This window comes from Apus apus, chromosome 26, assembly GCF_020740795.1.
Source record: "Apus apus isolate bApuApu2 chromosome 26, bApuApu2.pri.cur, whole genome shotgun sequence".
Lineage (NCBI taxonomy): Eukaryota > Metazoa > Chordata > Aves > Apodiformes > Apodidae > Apus > Apus apus.
Window position 1 is genome coordinate 1,644,996 of NC_067307.1, and position 24,489 is coordinate 1,669,484.

Here is a 24,489-nt window from a genome sequence, read left to right on the forward strand (position 1 = left end):
GGCTGGTTATGCAAGAAAGACATGGGGGCAAATTCATCCCTGGGAAGAACTTTTAGGCAGCTTTGAAAGCAGCAGTTTTGCCTTGGCAAAACAGCCAACATCAAGGTAATAGTGAGTGCATGGTATTGCTGACAGGCCTGGAGAGAAGAATGCTCTCTCCATCCAGAGCCAGCTTCTTCCATCCTCTCTGCTTCATATTTGAGCTTGTCCATATGGAAAACCTTCAGCAGAGGGGAGGGAGGAAGGGGGTGGGAAGGATTTGGAAGATTAAATGCCTCGAGGCTTGGCTTTCAGGGAACAGGGGTAGCAGGTCTTGAAAAGCAGCAGTGAGGACATGGGTGGCACCTCCAGTGCTGAGCCCAAGGGATCCCATGGGGAAAGAGGAGGATGGAGGAGAGGGACCTCTGGTGTCTTCATGCTGGCTAAGGTGTCAGCAACACACCAGACACTTGCCTTTTGCAATCTGCATGCTGGTCCTGTAGGACCTCCTTGTAGGCCACCAGGCAGCCAGCTGAACTAAGTGGCATTTGGTCTGTGCCATCTGGAGTCATCAGTTTAGTGCTGAAGGACTCAGGGAACAGTTGAATAAATCAAGCCAGTCAGTAGTCCTAGCAGTCCTTGGAGCTTTGCAATACTTGGCAACAGTTGTGCAAGAAGGAGGAAAATAAGAATGTATTGAAAAGGAGTGTTTCATCAACTACAGGCTGGGGAATAAATCAGAGGACCATGTACTGAGAGTTACGTATCTGCTTGGTTTGGCTGGACTTTAGGATTTGTTTTCTTGTTGGGTTTTTTTTTTTCCTATTCACAAATTGTTCATCTGCAACTTGTGGTCCAGAGATTCAAATGATGTATCACTGCATCATGCAGTTAAAGTTTATGAACCAGTGTCACCAGCAGAGCTCTGTTGCTTCCACTAGCTGAAATGTGGCCTTTTGGATGTTTTTATGACCTTTTCCATTCATCTTGATTGCTTGATGATGACAATATATTCCTTCCTTTATGTAAGTGACCAGCTACATCTTTTGTTCTCCTGTTTGACAACCTGAAGTTCAGGACAGAAGTTATTGCTGGCGTGGCAGATCTCTTGGGATAAGGGAAGGGAGTACTCCAGGGAGAGAGAACAGTTGCAGAATCATGGGATCGTTTGGGTTGGAAAAGATCTTCAAGGTCAAAGCCCAACTGTTAACCCAGCACCACCGAGCCCACCACTAAACGTTGTCCCTCAGCACCACAAACAGGCTGGATCATCTGTACATGAGTTGTCATCTGTTGCATGAGGGGTTGGGCCTGTGGGGTCTGTCTCCACCACCTCCTGCTCTGTGGCACTGGTGGCACTGGGAATGCAGGGGGCTCTGGGTTGGTATTGCTGGTGGTTGGAAGGTAGTTGTTTGCTCCTGGGTGAGTTGTAGAGCTGTAGAGGTTCTTTCCTCTTCCAAAGGTGAGACAAAAAGCTGAGGGCTGAATAATTTGCTCATCACTTTGCTCAAGTCATTTGGGAAGGTCTGTATCTTCTCTTTCTGTAGGTGAGTCTCCATGTTCTCATCTGGGAGTTATTTTAACACCCTCCCCAGTGGAGCTTTTGCATATGATGATGTTTTAAAAGTACTTTCTTGTCAGTAATAGCCAGCTTTCCTGGACTTGTTTAGAAAGGGGATATTGTTCCCATTAAGGCTTTTGCTCTTTACAGATTATTTCTAGCCACCTGCAGTCAGCTCTAATGATTGTCAGCCACGAGCTGATTATTAAGCACCTGTGTTAGCTTTTCACTGAAGCCACAGCTCAGTTTTTAGGGATCAGCACTATGGATTTCTCCTGCTTAGTCACTCCTGTGAGGCACACAGGCAGTCTGCACCACGTCAGTGGGAAGATGAGGGTAATATTGTGAGTGGCAGGGATCCAGTTCCTCAGCACTGAACCCGTGGGATGATTGCCTTTTGTTGAAATGTCAGAGGATCAGAGATGAGGAACAGCCTTTGAGATCATCAAACCTGCATCACAGCGTGGAAGTCAGAGTCCAGAGAGGCAAGGGAAACATGGTGTGAGTGCCAGGGCTCCCCCAGCTGAGTTCCTGTAAATCAGCTCAGCCTGACACCCCAGCCCAACTGGTGGAGGGGCACAGCATGAAGAGCTCACGGAAGGAGTTCAGTGGGCAGCATGGATGGCCATATTTTATATTTCATGGTTAAAGTCGTATGAAGTATGGTAGGAATTAGCATGAAGCAACTTTGGAGGCCAAGCTAATCACAGTTCTTTCAAGTGTAGGCAATGAACCATTGCTGGGATATAAAATATTTCCCAAGAACAATCACAGTGCAGCTCTAGTCTGGTTCACTTCTCCTGGTTAGCTCCTACACTGAAGATAGCTTGGTGACACGTGAACTCTACTGCTCTCAGAGGAAAGGGCTCCTGTGGGTACAAACCAGCTCAGCTCTGCTGGCAGCAACACAACATCCCCTTCCACCAGCTGAGAGTCCACCCAGGATTTCTTCAATACTAATACTGTATAGCTGATACCCCTCTTTTCTTGGGGTTGCCAGGGTGGGGAGACCCTGGCCCAGGTTGCCCAGGGAAGCTGTGGCTGCCCCATCCCTGGCAGTGTTGAAGGGCAGGTTGGATGGGGCTTGGAGCAGCCTGGGCTGGTGGGAGGTGTCCCTGCCTGTGCAGGGGGTTGGATCTGGCTGATCTTTATGGTCCCTTCCCACCCAAACCAGTCTGGGATTCTTAATTTTGCTACTTACAACCCAAGAATACCCCCATGTCCTTATCTTCCTGGGCATTGCTGGAGCATAGGGTGGTCAAGGAGTTTCTTATCTGCTCTCTATTGTGAGGCTCAATTTGCTTCAAGCACCTGAAGCCCTGAAGCAGCACTCTGAGGTCACAGAGCTCTCCTGTCCCTGCCTCAGGAATGGTAAGAAGGAAGCACTGCAGAGGGTAGTTGACACAGTTGATAAAATCTCTGAAGAGCAGGAAAGAAAAAGTATTCTTCCTAACACCTCAGTTTACCCACCAGATCAGTCTCTTTCTCTTTTACTCTACACTTCCCTGAATTCTCTTTCTTTTTTCCCTTTATTTTATTTATTTTTCCCATGGGTTAAATCTATATATTTTTTTTTCATTTGGTTGTGTTGCTTTTGTTTTGTCGCGTTGTTGGTTTTTTTAAATGTGCTTTGGCAGGAGCTGTGATTTTTTGGGTTGGTAATCCACTTATTTTGTGGTTTAGAAAATCTCTCAAATAACAACTTGGCCACATTGTTGACTGTCATTGTTGGCTGCTCGTGTGGCACGAGGAACACGCAAGGAAACACGTCCTGTCATGTTCAACCTCCCCTTCCCAGAGAAAAACATCAGCCACTTCCTACCATGTGGATACCTTTAGAGCTGGAGGGGGGCTGTACATTCCAGATAAAAATACCTACAACTCTGTGACCTTGACAGATAGATCTAACCAGAAACACCTGCATGTCATGATGCCTTCATCTCTCTTATTTCTGTACTGCAGGTGTATTTGTTGCTATCAATACATTTGCATTTTCCTATGTTGTAGCTGCCACAAATATTGGTTAGAGAAAAGCTTGTTTTGCCTTTATTTTCCTTGAAATCATGGGCTGATGGGAGCATTTTCCTCAGGACCAGTAGGTTAAGTCAAGGCTGAGGAGAAGGAGCTGGACAAGTAGTAGTTGTGTCTCAGTATAAAGCATCTGAAGCCCCCAGGGTGTTTGAGGATGTCAAATGTCATTGGAAATAACAGGTTTATTTGCAGATGTTTGGTTGTGCTTTTGGTTACCAGAATAAATCATGCCCTGGAGAAGGCTTGGAGGGTATATGACTAGTTAGAGTAAGGTTAGTGTACATATTTATGGTATGTTCTATAGGTCCCAGTCAAGATCTTGGCTCCCTCGTGCAAGGTGCTGCATAAACAATTTCTGAGAGCCTCACTCTTCTCCAAGGAGCCTAAATAGGCCATGGAAACAGTTCAGCAGAGGAAGAATTATTAGTTCCTTTCCACAAACAGAAAAACAGGCAGAGGATGAGGTACTGGCTGACCAAAAATTATGGCTAGTCAGGGTGACAACCCAGATCTCCCCAGTCTCAACTCAGTGCTTTCAAAGAGATGCTCAGAGGAAGTGGGTGCATATACCTCTGTCAAGTAGAAGTCTGGAGTCTCAAATGGGTTTTGGGTCAACTCAGAGGATGGGCTTTTATTTTATATAAATGATAGTTTAAGAAAAAAAGCCCCAAGGACAGTGTTTGGGAAGATAACCACCAGCCCAGCTCCTCGGGAGGGCTGTGTACCAAACTGGTTTGAATCTCCTGCACTCGCTGTTCTGCCAACCATGCCCCAGAAGAGTCCTTTGATAATGTTGCTCAAGTTCCGTGGAATTAACTGAATTCAGGCTCTGAAGTGAAAAGCCTGCATTAGGGACACAGTTCCATGGTGCTCCCCTGCCTGCGTTCAGGTTCTTCATCATGGGACATTTCTCTCCACTCGATGAATCCTTTTCAGGCATCAAAATGCGTCGTATCGTGGAATCCAGACTGGTTTGGGTGGGCAGGGACCTGAAAGATCACCCAGGTCCAACCCCCTGCATGGGCAGGGACACCTCCCACCAGCCCAGGCTGCTCCAAGCCCCATCCAACCTGCCCTTCAACACTGCCAGGGATGGGGCAGCCACAGCTTCCCTGGGCAACCTGGGCCAGGCTCTCACCACCCTCACAGCCAAGAATTCCCTCCTCATCTCCAACCTCCATCTCCCTCTCCCAGTTTTCATCCATCCCCCTCATCCCATCCCTCCCTGCCCTTGTCCCAAGTCCCTCCCCAGCTTTCCTGGAGCCCCTTCAGGCACTGGAAGCTGCTCTAAGGTCTCCCTGGAGCCTTCTCTTCTCCAGGCTGAACACCCCAACTCTCCCAGCCTGGCTCCAGAGCAGAGCTGCTCCAGCCCTCTCATCATCTCTGTGACCTCCTCTGGACTGTCTCCAGGCTTAGCTCCCATGTTAATTTGCCTCATGCCCAGTGCCTGCCTTGAGCTTGTTCTCCAGCCTCCATCATCCTAAACCTCCTGCAATGACCCAACTTTCCATGGAAGAGCTTTTGCATCTGAACCTTTCTCATATGCTGAGCTCTCTAGGAGCTCCATGTCGTTCTGATCTTGGGGGCTCCAGAACTGGACACAGACTGTTCCCACTCCAGGGAGGTCTCAGGAGGGCTGAGTGAAGGGGGAGAATCACTTCCCTTGACCTGCTGGCCAGGCTGCTTTGGATGCTACCCTAGTCTGAAATGATTTGGGTTAAATTCAGCACTGAGACAGACTAAGGTGTAGCAGTGGCTGGATGGACAAGCTGGGTGAAGTCAAGGTCACTGTTGTGCTGCAGAAAAGAGCTTCAGGTTTCGGACAGAAGTTCAAACAAATATTGTAGTTGATGCAATTTATTGTAGAGGGATGTTGGGGAGCAGAGGGGAGGAATAACTGGAAGTGACTCAAGAGCCAGAGCCTAAAACTTCTGACATGGAGCTTGATGACCAAGCCACTGTAATATCCTTTTTTTTTCCATGTAAATAACAGCTGATGATGTAGACAGTGGAATTTTACAGTGGTTCCTAAGCAAAGCAGATTTTCAGGTTCAGTAATATTGCAGATCAGTAGTTGCTGTTTTCAGTTCCCAGGTTAATTTTATGGAATATTTTGCATTGTGCCAGACTCTAATTAATTCCAAATGATTTCTGCTTTTCCTTTCCCCACCCCCCCACCCCCCCTTTTGCATGTTACTGTCTCACAAAGGATCTAAACCTTCCATTTGCTCTAGGACCAGTAATTATGTGCATAAGCAAGGAGAAGTCTCAAGCATTTGTCTGCAAACCAATTACAGACATTTAGGATGAGGACAATAAACTTCCTTTAAAATATATTAAAAACTCATCTAAACAAAAGCAAATCAAATAACATTGCTAGGCTACTAAAGAGACTTTTTAAGGTGCTGTTCTAAGGGACACAAAAACCCTCCTCTTTTTTTTTTGCAGGATATTTTCAGTCTGGGGTTTGTAGTATTTGTCAAGGAATTTTTTTCCCAGCAAACTGCTGGTGGGACATCAGCTTGTTGAGCTAAATATTAGTCTGCTTGCAAAGTGAAGCACTTGGCAGATTTGGGGGATGCTCTTTTCCTTGTGTAAGGATGTTTGGGATAAAAAGCAGCCTGGTAAGAAAGACTTTGTACAGCTCAGTGTTGAGTTTTTAGCACCTTTAGCTCTTCCTTAGCATCGTAGCCTTGACCTGGTGTAGGCAGTGTCCAGAGAAGCCTGAAACCCCTGAGCAGGTGAACCTGTTCCCTGTTGTACTGCACAGGTGGAACTAAAGTGGAGATGAAATTGTGCAGATAGAAGGATTTGTGCTGGCAGGTCTGCTGAGAACAGCTCAAAGTTTTACAGATGCTTCCTTCAGCAGGATTGATGTGTGCAACCTCTGCTTGCTGCCCCTCAGCCTGTGCCAGAAAAATGGTCTCCCCACTTCCTCAGAGCATGAATCAAGCAGTGCATTGTTCAGAGCTCCCTCTTCCCTGCCAGCCTTGCAGCTGGTTTTAATCCCATGATAACCTGCTCAGATTGATTAAGATAAGATCCTGAGTCAGAAGGCCCCTTAGCAGAGGGGCTGGAGAAGTTCCTGGGGCAGGTGTTGCAGGTTTGGTCTGCTTGTCCCATGGTGGCAGCTGTTGGAGTCAAGTGTTGGGGTCTGTCTGCAGGAGGAGCCCAAGGGCTCTGCCAGGCTGGGAGAAAGAGATGGGCTACAGTGTTATGGGTTATCTTCTGAAGTTGTGGGATCATGGACCTACCAAGAAAGGAGCGAGGACCTGTGCTGGAGGTGGTGCAGTGAGGTTTCTCTGCTGCCTGTCTTCTGTTTGCATTCCCATCTTTATCACACAGTGATTTCCTTCACTTCCCTTGTTCCTAACAATGACAGCAGTAAAAGCTTGTCCTTTCCAAGAGCAGGAGCCCTTTGAGCCAGGACCTGCTCTGTGAATCACAGCCCTCTTCATCCTTTCCACTGCTCCCTTCTTCCAATCCTGCCTCCCTGGTGAGGAGCCCTGCCAGGTCCCCAGTGACACCCTGGAGCCCTGCTTTAAACCAGCAGCTTAAATGGGCACAAAAACAAAAGAGAAAAATTCAGAAAGGGGAGACTGGAAAAGCAAAGCCCTTCTTGATGTGCATCCTCTCCCTTCCCCCTGGGAGCCAGGAGTGGAGCAACCCAAGGAGATGCATGAGGGCTTGATTTGGAGGAGGTGGTCCCCCCGTGCTGGCTCCCAGACCCCCCAGAATGAGCCCAGTGGGGCTGGGGGGCTGAGTCAACAACCCCCAGGTGCTTTCTCAGCCCTCAGCTGAGAAATGTTTTCAGGTTCAATCTGTTTGAGTGGGATTTCTGCCTCTTCTCATTGCTCTGTTTTGGATACCAGGCCCCAGGGTTTCCACATCCAGCCACGAGGTGGGAGGCAGAGGGGGAAAAGCCTGGGGTGAGGGAGAGGGACAGCTCTGAGGAGAGTGAGCCTGGAGAGGGCAGAGAATAGTGGAGGAGGTGGAGAGAGATCAAAGATGACTATGAGACTGGAAGAGCCAGGAAAGGATAAGGGGGTGATGCAGCAAGGGCCCGGGAGGGTGACGCAGAGGTGGTGACAGAAGACCAAGCAGAGGGAGGGATGGGCAGTGGACACAACCCTCAGGCCCAGAGTTGTTATAAACATCCTGCCTAGAAAGAATCTTGCCTTTTCAGATATCTCAGTCGGGAGCTGTTCCAGCCTTAACATCCCTCCAAATACCAAGTACTGCACTGGATGTTTACCCCCGTGCAGACACACATTGTCAATCATTGTTTTGGCTAACGTTTTTATGACTGTTCCTCCTCCCCTGAAGCCATGTTTATTATTACAACTAAACAGTGAAATTTTTTTTTAATAGCCTTTTTATACGTCCTTTTAAATGTCTCCTCTAATAATCCAAAGAAAATACTCCTAAACTCCCCTGTAGCAAGGGAGGGAGAAGATTGCTTGGGCAGATTAGCCAGGCACATTCTCAGTGCTGTGTATATTTTACAGGGTATGGTCACTAATAGCTACTGCAGGCCTAGAAAGCTGTGAGCAGGATCTTCAGGAGATATTCAGCTGCTAAGCTTGGCTACTATCAACTTTATGTGCTTATTCACGTATCTGGTCTAAAATAGCAGCCTGGTTTTTCTCTCCTTATAGCTTGTAGGCAGTGAAAAGGGGTAATGCATGGCTAAGAGATCTGAACATAAAGGGGTTTAGAACATTAATCCTCTTTCATAGCATACTGAGCAGTAACAGAAGTTTTACTGGTGACTTATCACCAGAAGAACTTGCTTTCCCATTGCTTCACATCCTAGAGAGTGCTCATGAGAACTGCTGCCTTGTAATTAGAGCAGAAATTGAGAGGAGAATTAGAGTAGAAATTAGGAATCCTCAGTGTTCCTAAGCCTGGCAGCACGTTTCCTGCCACAGGTTAATGACAAGGCACTAACCTGCCTGCTCCAACTTTGCATTTGTGCTGGGAGGTAGAAGAAATCAGAAGTCATCATCATGGGCAGTTTTGCTCCATGGTGAGGACGAAAGGTTGAGTTGCATTTGTGGTCTCTCATCACATCCTGCTTCCAGCCTAAATGGGTTTTCTTTTCCAGTTCTGGGAGCTGTGCCCTCAAAGCCCCTAGATTAGGCAGGTTGTTTGTGTATCCTTTGAATGTTTATCAAGAAAGCTGCCTCTTGATGAGAAAATAATAACAGGCATGATAATACCTGTGCCTTAGACACTGCTTCCTGCAAATACTTTTCAGGCTGGTGGTTGATACTGCATTTAAAGTCCTTCAAGAAATCACTGCTGTAGATCTTTGCCCTTCAGGCACAAAGTGAGAAGGGGCAGAGTGACTCAGGTTGAATGTTGGGAAAAAAAAAACATCCCAGCAATAAAGACAAAAGTTGTCAAAGCTTCAACTTCTCACGGGTTTGCAGGCTTAGCAAACTGCTTCTGGAAATGACATGGGCAAAACTGTTTCTGTCCTGGGAGAGGGTGCTGGATGTTGACCTGGAGTTCCCTTCTGACTCTTGCTTCTATGAATATCCCCACTTTATACATGGGAAAAGAAGGCAGGGAGCAGGGAAAGGCCATATCCAACGTCACGAAGCCAAACTGCAAGTAGAACTTAGGTATGTTCTCTGTGGGGAGAAGGAAAAAGGAGGAAAACAACAACAGCAAAAAAATGAAAAGTAAATAATGGATTCAGTGCAGGCTTTTCCTGCCTCTCAATTCTCAGCTTTCCTGCTTTTCTGCAGGCATGTTTGGAAGGAATCTTTACGTGCAGCTCAAGAGCAGAGCAACAGCTCCAGAGCAACTTATCTTCTATCCCACCCCCTCAAAATCTCCTGGTATGGATCAGAATATCCATGGGGAGCCAGAGGAGAGCTTGTTTCTGGGCCATATCACCTGAGAGTGTGTAGCATTTGGGCAGCACCAGGTCACACCAGTTGCACTGTGATTGCAGGAGGGAGCTGCCTGAACATCAGGAATTCTGTGGGCAGTGCCATTTCCCCCCCAGCCTATACCATTTATTTGATTCTTTCTGAGTTTTTAAGTCACATCTGAAAAATAATTGAAAATAAGAAACCTATAAAGTGAGCAATTAAGAATTAGAAGGGAATACTGGGCCTTGCAGTATTAGTGGTTACCACTCCTTTTATAATTGCAGCTTAAAATAAAGAACCAACTGCAACAGCAACTTTTGTTCAAGAATGCTGCTCTCATTTTGAGGTTACAGTCACTGTCCTCCTCCAGTTTTAGCATCATTTGGTATTCAAGAACTTGAAATTGAGGCAAATACTGCTGGTTTTGAGCTGGTTTCCAGCCATTAATCACCAGGGATGCTGGTGAGATTCTCAGCTGGGATGAGGGGTGAAGAGACTGTTGCTCCATCTCCTTCCTGATTTATCCAAGCCTGGTGTTAGTGAGCAGCTCATCAAGAATATGTTGAGCTAACAGCTAAACCCAAAGTGCTGTTGAGTTAGGAGGGAAATTCCTGCTGAGATAAGCTTGAATGTAGAGGGAAAAGTGAAGAGAGAAGCACAGCCTGGTCTCCTAACCTGGATCTGGTTTCATGTCTAGCACCTCAACCCCACCCATGTTCTCTCCTGAACCAGGCAAGTTTAGGCTTTGGGATCCATAGAAAATTCTTCTGAAACTTTCTGAATTTTTGGGTAGAAACTGGAGTTTCCCAACTAAATTGAAACCATTCAGGGAAAGCACGTTTCACTCAGGTTTTTCATATTTCCACCAGAAAGCAGCAACTCCAGTTTCATCTGCAAACAAGTGGCGTCGCCTTTTTGTCCCAAAAAATTCAATAATGATCACAAACTGGAAAATAACCAGGTTTTTTTTGATGCAAAGTCATAATTTTCCATGGGAAAACCTCCAAATTCCATGTTAAGGCATTTCAAGGTTCTAGATGACTGCAATAGATACAGGCAAGCTTTCAACTAGCTTGCTCTGGTACCAGTACAGGTCCAGTACTGGTGGGATGAACTCAGCATAGATCTCTACCCACTTTGCCTGCAGAAACCAGATGCCCAAGCTCCCAGTAATGCCATGTTGGACCATGGATCTGAGCCATCTTTTCCTTTGCCTCTGGCCAGTATCTTCAGAAAAGCATTGTTGAACTCCAAATGAGTTGGTCATGTCTCAGTTTGTACCAGATGTCATATGAAGCTGGAGGAGGGATGTTGCCAGTGCAGAAAACTTTTGGGTTTCACCCTGTTGAGGACTTTTATTCTGCTCCTGAACTGTTCTCAGCAGCTCTGCTCTGGAGCCAGGCTGGGAGAGTTGGGATGTTGAGCCTGGAGAAGAGAAGGCTCCAGGGAGAACTTAGAGCAGCTTCCAGTGGCTGAAGGGGCTCCAGGAAAGCTGGGGAGGGGCTTGGGACAAGGGCAGGGAGGGATGGGATGAGGGGGATGGATGAAAACTGGGAGAGGGAGATGGAGGTTGGAGATGAGGAGGAAATTCTTGGCTGTGAGGGTGGTGAGACCCTGGCCCAGGCTGCCCAGGGAAGCTGTGGCTGCCCCATCCCTGGCAGTGTTGAAGGGCAGGTTGGATGGGGCTTGGAGCAGCCTGGGCTGGTGGGAGGTGTCCCTGCCCATGGCACCAAGGTTGGAGCCTGAAGATCTTTCAGCTCCCTTCCAACCTTCCCCGTTCCATGGTTCTCTGTAGCTTCTCTAGTGAAGAGACTCTGCAGAAGTGACCCACTGGCTTTGCCTGCCTCGAAACACAGAGCAGCCAGTGCTCCCCATCTTGGGGGATCTGAGCCTGGCTGGGCATGAGGCAGGAAGTGTGTGAGGAGAGCTGAGAGCTGGGCCCAGGTCTCCACCACCTCCCATCGCTTCCCAACACAGTGCTATGTTCTCCACAGGGTGTTGGGTCTGTCTTGAGACAGTCTGGAGTGCAGCTGCCTCCCTGCCGGCCTCACGTGTGCCAGGAGGGGTTGGCACTGGGCACACAGAGAAGGCAAGAGATTTTCCTATTGACCTTTTCATGCTTTAGAAAGCTTCCCGCTGGTAGCCCGAAAGGCAACGAGGAGTCCCTCGAGCAAGTTCCTGAGGGATAACAGTGATGTTTCCTTAAGGAAATGGGGTAGTCACAGAGGTCACTCTGTCGTGGGTGCCATCCTTCTCGGCATCAGGCACCGCCGACGTCAGCGGGCGCCGGTAACAATGACTTGCAGAAGGATGCAGCAGTTGCTAAGGAAACCTCTGTTGCACAGGAGCTAAACAAATAACAGCAGATGAAGCAGGGAGCAGAGGCCACCCAGGGCCTGATTGTGCAGCTCCCTGCCCCTTGCAGGCAGTGGCAGCCTGCACAGCTGGGCTCTGGACTTCGTTAGGAGCAGCGGAGCCCCCAGGTGAGAAGTGTGGAGACACAGGTTGCTTGGCAGAGACTCCTCTAACTTCTGTGCAATCCCTGGAGCAGACGGAAGGCAGCTTCCAGAAGAAAGAGCAGGGAGCTGTTTCTGGCCTCTGGATAGAATTAGTTGTCATTTGAAAGTATCTGTGGACTCTTTGTTGTGATATGAATTTCACTGAGAGATGCTAACAGGGAACATCAGTGGCCTTCAGTCCTCTGGGCATGTTCAGGAAGTGTACAGGACATACCCAAGGATCTCTGTTGTGCTTCAGAGAGGATTTCAGGGAAGGTTGGTCTTGGTGCTACTGGCTGCTGGATGGGGAAATGAACAGGACCTGTATTTCCAAAGAATGACCCCCCCCAGCTTCTCCTGCAGAGGTGCTTTGAAATCCTTTTGCCTGTGAAAGAGAAACAGGGATATTAATTCGACAGAGACTTTCCTTCATGCCAAATCCTTTCTTGCAGGAGACAGGTTTCACTTCATGCTGATGAGGCAAGATTGACCACGAGTTGATCTTACAGGAGGACACCAGGAGTAGCAGCTCCAGGCCATGGATCTCAGGTCACCACACAGCCCCAACAACCTGCAGCAACTGCAGGGTTTGTAGCAGAAAGCAGAAAAGGGTGACTTGAATGTTAGGGGAACGAGTTGGTCCAAAGAAGATGGTGTAGCTCTGCCATGACAGGTGGTTGTCACCTGCAGCCAGGTGAAAATAACAGGAATTTAGCACCGAAAGAGGCATTTCAGTGCAAAACCCCCCCCCCAAGGTTCTGACAGGGAGGAACAGGCTCCACCCAAGGGTGTTAAAGTGGTTTCTTGAAGTTGTGATTTGAAACTCATTTAGTTAAAGGGTTGCAAATTGCTGAGTAGACATTGATTCTTCAGCTTCAGATTTGGGTCAGTGCAGGTCAAGCTGGGAAGGAGGATATTTAGCCTGTGCTGGGATTAGCCAAGACCACCAACATACTGGTGGCACTGGGAATTTGTAGCAGTTTAAATTCACCCGTGTACCAGCCTGTGAGTGGACAGTGGGATCTCTAAAGGAAAGAACACACTTTTATACACATTTCCATTAAAGGCAAGACAATGGGACCAGGGTTACAGGGTGTTACCACGATACAAACGAGAATTAAGTAATAAGAAAAACAAGTGTTTCCATAGAAACAGCTGATAAATGGACACATTGAAAAAAATTGCCCTTAATTTGCTTGTTTAAAAGGGAGGGGAACTATTTTGATCCTGCTTAATTACAGGAGATCCTACTTAATTGCATTTTCTTCTCCCAAGTCCAACGTGTAGTGTCATAGAGCAACAGGATAAAACTCCAGGGATCTGTAATCTTAGGCCCTGCCACTGGGAAGCTGAGGTAAGGCTGGATGACTGGGCTAGTTCCCACCACCTTGCTGGTTTCTCCTTGCCTCAGTTTCACCCACCTGGAAGAGGGACTGAATAGCAGGGAAATGAAAATTAAAAAATGCAGGAATCATAGAATCCCAGACTGGTTTGGGTGGGAAGGAACCTGAAGGATCATCTAGACCCAACCCCCTGCATGGGCAGGGACACCTCCCACCAGCCCAGGCTGCTCCAAGCCCCATCCAACCTGCCCTTCAACACTGCCAGGGATGGGGCAGCCACAGCTTCCCTGGGCAGCCTGGGCCAGGCTCTCCCCACCCTCACAGCCAAGAATTCCCTCCTCATCTCCAACCTCCATCTCCCCTTTTCCAGTTTCACCTGCTTTGCTTGAGTGTGGGGTTAAGATGGGGTCCTGCAGAGAAGGGGGTGGGTCTTCTTTCCCTCGTTGTCCTTTGCAAGGTGCTAAAGCTGATTTAAGGTCACAGGCAAAAGAGCTCCACATTTAGCAGAGCAGAAAACCAGCAGCTAAGTGTGGAGAATCAGAAACCTGATTTGAATAAGAGTAACCAGATTGTAGGGCCTTTAAATAGAATGGCAACTAATGTAATTAAAATGGAAAGGTTCAAAGCACATTAAAGGGCATTAATATGCAATAAGGAAATTCTTAACTTGCTCTGTCTCCAGATACACAGGGCTGAAGGTGAAAGGAGCAGTGCCCATAAAAGCCAGGGTGTTGGGTTCAGTGCATGAGAAAGTTCAGATGCAAAAGCCTTCCCTGGAAAGTTGGGTCATTGCAGGAGGTTTAGGCTGATGGAGGCTTGAGAACGAGCTCGAGGCAGGCACTGGGCATGGGGCAGATTGACATGGGAGCTAAGCCTGGAGACAGTCCAGAGGAGGTCACAGAGATGATGGGAGGGCTGGAGCAGCTCTGGAGCCAGGCTGGGAGAGTTGGGGTGTTCAGCCTGGAGAAGAGAAGGCTCCAGGGAGACCTTAGAGCAGCTTCCAGTGCCTGGAGGGGCTCCAGGAAAGCTGGGGAGGGACTTGGGACAAGGGCAGGGAGGGATGGGATGAGGGGGATGGATGAAAAGTGGGAGAGGGAGATGGAGGTTGGAGGTGAGGAGGGAATTCTTGGCTGTGAGGGTGGTGAGAGCCTGGCCCAGGTTGCCCAGGGAAGCTGTGGCTGCCCCATCCCTGGCAGTGTTGAAGGGCAGGTTGGATGGGGCTTGGAGCAGCCTGGGCTGGTGGGAGGTGTCCCTGCCCGTGCAGGGGGTTGAAAGTGGTTGATCTTTATGGTCCCTCTTAACTCAAACCAGTCTGGGATCCTTTGAAACCTTCGTCTTGCAGTGGGATGCACATGAGCAAAGTTCTTCAGTCCCTCAAGTTCTGCCAAGGCAGATAAATGTGTAAGTAGAACAGAGAAAGGGCCAAGTTGGTTCAGGGTTCCAAGTGGTCCCTGAGGTCTCTCCTGTGATGGTTGGTACCAGCTGCTTTGAAAGAAGGTGTCTTTTGCAATGAGCAGCTCTGAAATCCCCCACCTTCAGGGAATTTCCTCCCCAGACTCCCTTGTTAGATGTTAGCTTAAGTCCTTAGGACAGATGATGCACCTAAATATAGCCTCATTTCAGCAGCAGATTGTTTGATTTGAGCAGGAGAAACGGAGATGACATTTTTTTGGCCTGTGAAATGGCATGAGCAGCATCCCTCTTCCAACGGCTTTCAAAAGCTTGAAAAAAAACCCAACACAACACTAAATGAAAAAATCCCATTACATGCTGTCCTTTCTACACTGCAAGGATTAAACCCAGCTAGTCCACACAGGCCTCTGTGTCCTAATTAACTCCTTCCCTTGTAGCTTCAAATGATGCATTTAAGCTTGAAACGATTCGTGGAAGCTCCCTGCATAAATATCTCTTTCACCTAATGGCAGTGGAATTTTGCCATGGATACCACTTAAAGCAGGATTACACCTCTGGGCATCCAAGTGAGTAGAAACTGTGTGATTTAAAGACAGGACAAAGAGATTTAAAGACAGGAAGAGAGAGAGAGAACAGTTCTTCTGGGCCTCACACTGATCAAGAGCTGCTGGGATGTACTGGTTTCCCAGTTGAGGTGTTTTAGCTCTGAGTTTGGTTGCTGACAGTGGAGACATAATTCTCCACTGTGCAAGGAGCTCAGCTAACTGGACCTCTTCAATATTTGGTTTCTGACATCTGCTTTTTTACCTTTTGAAAGGAAAGCTTAAAAAAAGCCCCCATAACCCCAACGCTGTTTCCAGCCTTAGTGGAAGGTGTTTCCTGCTAAGATAAATAAATAGAGGTGAGAACAGAAAATATAACCCACAGAACAGAGATATAGCAGAACATACAGAGCAGAGTATAACAGCAAATATAAATCCTAGGGGTTGATTTTGTTGCAGCATGGAAGGACTCCTGTTTTAATCCTACATAATGGACAGTGATCCTCCTTGGGAGAAGATTTAGGCAGGAACCAGGAGAGAATCTATCCACAGCTTCTTAAAAATAATAAGCCCCATGGCTGAATTCTTGGCCCTGGGGTTTGTAGGTGTCTTTGCAGTCTCTGTTGGACAGCAGCTTTCTCCAGAAAGGACAGGGTTTCCCAAACTAGGAATGGTTCATTTTTGCTACAGCAGGGAGATTCCTCCCTCCTCGGTTTCGATTCCTTTCCTGGGGCTCTCACAGAACCTGGATGGGACAGGAGAGAGGGAGGCTGTTCCCAGTGAGGGGGAAAGGGGTCCAGACACAGTGTCATGAGTGGGGAAAACGAGGGATCTCAGCTTTAATGAAGAGCAGAGACTCAGCAGCCCCGGGTGAGATGGAGATGAGGAGCTCGTGGCTCCTCCGTGGAGCTCCATCAACACGTGGACCTGAAAGGCCCAGCACCACAGATGCTGCTGGTTTTTCTTGTGTCTGCCTCTGGCCCTCTGCATAGTTTTGAGCAGTACAACTGATTTTTTTCCTCCTTCTCTCCACTTGCCTGCTAAATCACACGGGTTTCTCCCCTCTTATGATGTAACTTCATTGTCCTGGGGCGAGAGATGGAGCCCGATGATTTGCATTCCCCTCCCAGCTGCTCTTGGCTGTTCTGAGGAAAGCCAAAACCCAAACACAACCCAGATCCTCATGGGAGTTCTAGAGACCCTGGTAGGATTCAGGATGAATTTTTTTAGCTGAGAAACCAGAATATTCTGAATCCAGTGGTGGAAACGTAACTGAACCCAGTTCCAAAGGGAGGCCCAGCAGTGCTGCAAGAGTGGCTAAGTAGGAAGTTTTTATAATTGCATCAATTACAGCTACAACCACAGTCCATTTTGCATGTGAAAGGAAGGGAAAGAGATGCTCTGGGTTTGAATATCTTCACATAACAGTGTTGCTACTTGATAGGAAAGAAATCTTTGGCCCTGAAGGCTCTACAAAAGTCTCTTCTAGGTTTGCCAGGGGCATGAAATGAAGTTTCTGCTGGTTCTAAGGCCAACGTGTCAGGGTGTGACATGGCTGCTCTGAAGAGGACACCAGGCTTCTCAGTGTCACGTAAAGGAATGACCTGGATTTCACAGAAGCTCCTGAGATTTCCAAGGGGATGTATTTGCTTCTAATTAGAAGCCCAAAGGAGAAGCAGGAAACTTATGCAACGTGGTAATTACACCAAATTCCTCTCAGTCCCATCAGGCAGGAGCTGCCATTTAACAAGCCCTGTTTGTCAACCAGGGTCTGGTGGTGGGTAGCACCTTGAGAGTCAGAGGGTCTGTGTTCCTTGATGCCAGCTGAGTGAAATACCCAGGGCTGGAGCAGAAAGCAAGGCAGAAAATACCCCTGGTGGACCAAAAGTTGGAAAATGAAGTCAATTGTGATGTACAGATCATATGTCAATGAGCTGGAAACATTCTAGGTCAAGTTGGACAGGACTCTGGGCAACCTGGTTGAAGTTGTCCCTCCTCACTGGAAGGGTTTGGACTAGATGACCTTTAAAGGTCCCACCCAACCCAAACTTTCTGTGATTCTAAGCTGGTGAGGTCTCTGTCCTGAACCCTCAGTGGGACTGGAATCCTTGCACCGACTCAGGTGGAAAATAGGTTCATCAGGCTCAGGTTGTTTTTTTTTTAAGGGTGATATAATTGTACCTTGAACCAGCCCACTCCCTTCCAGTGACCTTTCTTGCAGCATATTTTGGATATTAAGAAGAGCTGGATCTGGGGCTGAGCAGTTCATCCCTCAAGCCAGGAAGCTGAGGTGCAGCCAACTCAGAGGAACTTTTTTTGTTGTTGTTGGGTTTTTGTTTTGTTTTGGGTTTTTTTGGGATTTTTAGTTGGGTTTTTTTTGTGTTGGGTTTTTTTGTTTTTGGTTTTTTGGTTTTTTTTGAGCTGTGTGTGTTGCCAAGAGATTAGAAATGACAATCATCAACAAGAACCAGAGCCAGGGTAGGGCTTGGGCTGCCTGCAATAACAGAGGGAGCCCCTCTGACAGTGCTGGAAATGCTCCTCCTGCAGGGATCACAGAGGCCAAGGGGTTCTCAACCCTTCTCTTAGGGTGGTTGATGTTTGAATGCTGAGATTCTCTGCTGGGAACATGATCCCACGGACCCCACCTCTCCTGGCACTGGAAAGAGAGAGAGTTTCAGCAGTTGCTTACGTGGGAAGTGACGGGGATGGGAGAGGATGGAGTGTGGCTTTAGCTGCCTTTAAATGGTTTTAACAGCTGGATGTAAGGAGATGTGACTGCCACTCAAGTTGCTCCATTGGTTGTAGGAGCTCCAAGTATTGAGCCAGTTGAAGATAGTGTGGGAACCCCAAGGAGCACCAGTTTGGGCCAGTTGAAGCCCCATTGAGAAAGGGAGGTACAAGAACCTGCACCCAGGGGAGGGAGGGGGGTTGTGAAGGGGCCTTTGATGATGTTGGCTTTAGTCTGCTTTTTAGTATCATGGAATTACAGGCTCGTTTGGGTTGGAAAGGACCTTAGAGATCATCTAGTTCCAACCCCTCTGCATGAGCAGGGACATCCTGTGAACTGCTGGGGGGAATCTCCAGCAGAAAGACTGTTTGAAATGTTCTGTAGCACCACAGCACAGGGAAATAGGCTGGTGGGTTAGGTAGCCTTTTGCTCTAGCCATGGCCTTTTCCCCTAAAACTAGTAAATCCCAAACTGCACGAAACCCTCCTTGTTAGTGAGCATTTTAGGGAGGTGAATCTTTCAACCAGAGGCAAAAGATGTGCTTGCCCAGAGTAAATCTGCTGGGTGATCCTGGGGGCAAGAAGCTTTGGAAGAACTGGTAGTTAGTGAGTCCAGTAGAAACACATGGCAAATGTACCCAAAAGCACCTTAGAGAGGGGGAAGAGCCACAAGACTGCACCTTTCATAGCAATCTGGCTTCTTCCTTCAGCAAAGTAACACTGCATTTCTTGCATTTCTCTCTTAGAAATTCCTGCTCTGTACATTCCTTTGGGTGTGGGTAATCACAGAGCTTTGTGTGATGTTGTAGAGTTCAAAAAACTTTGTCCTTGTCTAAACTTTGCACTACAGGCCTTGTTTATGAGCTGTCTGGAGAGGATCTGAGAATCAATGGAGCATTGTTCAATAAATAATAAAAGCCAGACACAACTAGGTTTCTTTTTATATGAGGCTTTTCCCATAGGAGACAGTATATAAAAAATCCTGATGTATCAGAACATGGTTTCTTCCTCTGTAGAGTATAATTTAAACTCATCAAATTAATTACCACTTTGACATACTGTCACTTGAAGTAATTTGTAGCATCACAGGTGGAACATGAGGCCTTTTTGTAAGATGGGACCTTGTTGTGATTTAGATCCTTTTTAATACCTTGCTGGAGGAAGCTGTGATGAATTTGTGGCAGAAGTGGCACTTTGCTTCATGTTTAATCCCAAAGAATTCAACAGGCCTTTCTGGCTCACCTCACTCGTGTTGAAGAGTCAGATTTATCTTGTGTCTTTCATCCTGCTTGTAAGTTTTTCATGTTTTTCCTGCATGTGAAAAGCAAGATGTGCTGCTCTCTCCTTTCCAAAGCCTGCACAGTGGTCAGGGTTAATGTGGCAGATGTTCAGCTTCCAGGCTACTTGCACAAGACCCAGAGTAGACAGTCCTGCTCCATAATCACTCTGTTTTCTCCTGGTCAGTAGCACTTGGTTTCATCATCACTGAAAACCTGGCTGTTGAAACCAGAGCTGTGTGGAAGGTATTTCATGATAAAGAGAATCAAGCCTCTGATCTTTCAAAACTCCTGTTACTGAGCAATGCAAGTGGTGACAAATCCATTTGCTCTTCTTGTTCCAGGCAAGTCCTGATTATTATTATTTTTTTTAAAAAGTGTCTCTTTTTAAATCAAAGTAGAAAATTGCAGCCTGTGCTCTGATATTCTTGCTCTTCCTGTGCTTCCCTCAGCCAGCCCCTGCACAAACCCATCAGCCTCAGCCTCTCCATTAGTTCAGCTGTTGGAAAGATCTGGTGATCAGGTATGAAAAAAGGCTTAAGCCAGCAGGGTATCATCTCTTGGAATATGAGATAAGTGCTAGTAGTCATGAAATGTCCCATAAATCATCTTTATCTGCACAGCTGGATGGGACTTAAAGGAACCAGGTCAAAAAGACAAGCACATGTCTTCACCTTTGCATTAGTCAGAAGCCCCAGGCCAGGCTGTAGCTTCACCTGCCACAGCTTTCATCATGCTGCCTTGCAGAGCTTGCCTTGGTAGAAACACTCGTGCAGCTCCACAGGATCACCAGGATGTGTCATTGAACTCCTCCTTGGGCTGCCAAGGCTCTGTGGTTATGTCTACATTTCAGTGGCGATGGAAAGCCCAGGAGTCTGACTTCTCTGGCAGCTTGACTTGCCATAACTCTGTCTCCGTGTCCTTTTTATGCTTAGGAGGAGCTCAACTGAGCATATCAGCAGGAGGACATGACGTGACAGCTCCAGCTATTCAGAACCACAGTAGAATTTGGGGACCTGGGCAGAGGTGTTACTGAGGCTTTTCCACAGAGGGACAGCAGCTGAGCCACCCCAGAACCGGATCCAGAGCTGAGCAGCAGGTAAGCAACAAGGTTAGGGGACAAGTTTGACCTCAAGCCTGTCTTGGAGGCAATTCCAGGCAGCAGGGAATACACAGCCCTAGTCTGGGTGATGTCAGGATAGACAGAGCCAAAGCCTGGCAGGTCTGTAAATCCCTGTGACAGATGAATCCCACCTGGAGCTTTGGGTCGTTACTTTCATTTCAACGACCTCTTTCAAGGACGTGCTGGATTCTTAAAGTTGAGGTGGGAAACAGAGTGAAATAGGTGGCTTAGAAACCACCCAAAGGGCAGTGAAATCTGGGGAATGACTCCTCTTCATTCCAGTGAGGTTTGGGTCTGGCCATGACCTGCCTGTGGCTGGGGGAGAAGTGGAGAGTAAGGAGAAAGGAGAAGTGGGCAACCAAGTGTGTAAGCTGGGTTTGTGAGTGACCAGTGAGTAAGACCAGATCAAACATGTCCCATCTTGTTCAGGTCCCCCTCACAGGAAGGCAGTTGCATGGTTTTTGGCAGGCTTTAGTTGGGAGAACCTCAGTCAAGCCTTGAAGTACCTATTCTGCTCTCCCACCATCACCACCAAAACCCATCTGGTATTTGAAGGAGCTTGCACTGCAGATTGCCAGATCTCTAGGGTGAAACTGCATCTGTGGTTGGGGGGAAGGAGGAAAAGGTGCCCAAGCCCTGGGGAAACCACAAAAAGGAGGCTGTGTGGCCAACATCTATCTTCTTGACCCAAGCTGGAGACTCTGGAGTAGAAAGTCTTGCTCCAAGTGCAGAGATTGGAGACAGGCTGTAGGGACAGCATCCCCCCCAGGCAGGGAGCAGCCCCTGGGAGGACAAGGCAGGCTGGGGAGGTGCTGAGAGCTTTCATGCACATGAGCACCAGGAGAAACTGGGGGCTGGAAACAAGCTGCCAAATGCCAAGTCCTTTTAGGGGAATCCAGGGTGGAATTCTCCTCACACCTCTGGTCTCATGCTGAGGTCAGTGGGCTTCAGTGGGTGAGGCTGGGACCAGGGTGGGCTTGGACCTGCCCTTCCAGAAGGATCTGCAGAAGTGGAGCTCCAGCAGTTTCAGCTTTGTGTCTTCCTCAATAAGTAGAAAATAAGGCTTAATGATGGAAACTTTTTCTAAGCAACTTAATACTCCAGAGCCTCCTAAACACAGGAGTAGAGGGATAATAATGGTAATAAAATAAGAGGCATCCTAAAGGCATGATCCAGACTGGTACCAGTTTCATCCAGCCCCTTCTGCCTGTGCTTCACCCTGGATGGCTGCAATTCCTTTTAGGATGGGCATGTACCTAGAAAGTACCTTTTGGGTTGTTTTCTTTTTTTGTGGTGATCGTATGAAACGTTTTCAAAGGAAGGTGACCATTTTCTGGGTGTGTTACACACCCCAAGTTGTGGAGAAGCTGCTGAAATAAAGGGGGAGGCTTTGTGAGAGGAAGGCACGAAGGTGCAGCCGAGATGGGCCACTTGGGGGGCTCTGTGTAAGCCACAGACAGATGAGAAAAGGCCCCATTTCAGAGCAGCTGAAGACAGCTCCAAGAAGCATTTTTGTCCAGGATTGTGTGTTTAATTGATCCATCTTCATGAAGTGCTTTGCAGTGCTCAGAGTGAACACGGGGGTCCCTTCCTTACGCTCTCATTAAAGATGAGTGAAGGAGGAAAAGAGAGTGTGAAGGACAGGATGAAAGCCAAAGGGAAGGAGGTGCTTTGCAGAATGTTTTCTCAGGTGTGAGAAAGGGTAAGACTGTCGCCAGCCAAAGACATCAAAGGCAGGGAGCCCCCTCCCCAAGCTGGTGGGGTTTGGTTAGGCTTGGCTGTGCAGCTGAGGAGTGACTCAGAGGGACAGGGAGCAGTGTTTTCCATCTGTCATCCGGAATGGGTAGGAGCCTTTGTTTGGGAACCTTTGCAACTCCCTGAGTGAGTTCATCCCAGTGAGGTCAGCAGATAAAACACGTCTGAGGCAGGTGAAGAAATCGCCCTGACTGCTGGACTTTTTTTTTTTTGGTTTTAAATCCTTCTTCAGTACTGCCTGGGTGAGTCCTGCGCTGAGTCAGCTGGGTTCTCTTACCAGCAAGAGGTGCTGGATGCAATCAGTCATGGAGAAGGGGGACTGGGTTAAAACTGGGAGAGGGAGATGGAGGTTGGAGATGAGGAGGGAATTCTTGGCTGTGAGGGTGGTGAGAGCCTGGCCCAGGTTGCCCAGGGAAGCTGTGGCTGCCCCATCCCTGGCAGTGTTGAAGGGCAGGTTGGATGGGGCTTGGAGCAGCCTGGGCTGGTGGGAGGTGTCCCTGCCCATGCAGGGGGGTTGGATCTGGATGCTCTTTCAGGTCCCTTCCCACCCACACCAGTCTGGGATTCTGTGGTGGTGGCTACAGGACTAGCTAACCCAGGAGCCTTTTCTTCCCCAGCCATCCTGCAGGACTTGGGTCCTTCCATCTCACCCTGGAGGGTTGGCTTCCCTGGGTGCCCACAGTCCCCAGCCCTGTGCTGGTCTCACAGAGCCTTCCGAAGTTACTTCAGAACAAAGAATAAATAGGACATTGTTCAGTAGTTGTGTCCCACAAATGTACACGGTTAGGAAGGGAATTTCTCTCCCACATGCAGCAGAGCAAGGTTGTTTGGTTTGTGCAGGAGATGGTGTCACACAGCCTCCCCACAGGCAGGGAAGAGAAACAGAGTGAGACAGGAGAGAGCTCCTCCTTCTCCCTGTGTCCCTTTGACTAAGGGAGAGGGACCAAAGGCCCTTGGAGGGAGAGAAGGAATTTGGAAGCACGGGGCTGGGATTTGGAGCCCTTGGAAGTGTCATGGCCTAATGAAGAGAACAGCTTGTCCTGGAAAATGGGAAGTCGGGGTGGGACTGCTGGCTCTTGATGACCTGTTGTGTAGCCCTGGCTAATTTGCCCATTGTCTCTCCTGGCTATTTAAATCTGAAGCTCTTGGGGGCACCATATGTATTTACACAGCGGGGCCACGATTTCCATAGCGCTGGGGCCAATTGTCCAACACAAATAATTAAATGGATGGAACAAAGTCTGGCTCCAGAAGCTGGAGCTTCCAACCACCTGCCCTGCTTGTGACTTGAGGCCAGTTTGATTGCAGCAGGGGGGACACACCAAGCTGTGAAGAAAACCCAGCAGACGCTCCAACTTTTTCGGAGCACGAAAGGCTAAATATCTGATCATCCTCCATCACACCAGCCCTTTTCCTCACCTAGGCTGGGCTGCATCTTGCTGACTGCAAATAGTCCCCTCCAACACCCAAACCTTAGTGCCATTAACCACTGCTGGCTATGACTGTGTTGCAAGAACAAGAGCAGCAGCAACGAGCTCTTGGCCCGGCGCCATCAACTTTATTACTTATTACTGATCCTTTTTTTTCCTATAGCCTTTGGCATGGCTTTAATTATAAACAGGAACGAAGAAGCCACAAGAGGAAATCATCCAGGGTTGTAGCCGGATAACTGGGAGGGCACTGATTACACCAGGGGCTTCTTATCAAAGCTGACACAGAGCTGGGGCTGTGCAGAGGTTGTGCTGGAAGGCACGGGCTGTGCGTGGGAGAGACCCAGGAGCTGTGTCCTTCTGCTGGAGTGAATTCTCCATGGAGAAGGGCTTTGTTTCCTTTCTCCCTCTCTCTTTCTCCCTCTCCCCAACACCCCAGTGTGGAGGAAATAGGAGAAAAGTAAAGGCGAGTCCTGAGAGACTTTCTACCCTTCAGTCGTGACTCCTCCACCTCATCACAAAGCAACTAATAACCCCACTGAACAAAAATGGACACAAATGAGCCCTCATCCTAACATCACTAATAACCCTTCTGCTCGTAACTAACCACCCTTCTGCTCATAATTAACCTCCTAGCCTTACTACCCTACACATTTCCCCCAACCACCCAACTATCCTGAGAGATGGAAAAAAATAAGATCAATGTGTGACCTTTTCACTTCTCCTTTCAACATGTTGGGGGGGGGGGGGGAAGAAGAGGAGGAACCTCTGCTGGACACGGGGATGAGCTGTGGATAATGACAGTTGTTTGTGGAGCCATGAGAAAACTCTTGAATCCCATGTAATTCTCTCCTGAGAAGTGAGTAACTACTGGCTTGTTGATCTTGCCAAAGCTTTTGTCAGTTTTCTGGAAGGGCTGTCAGCC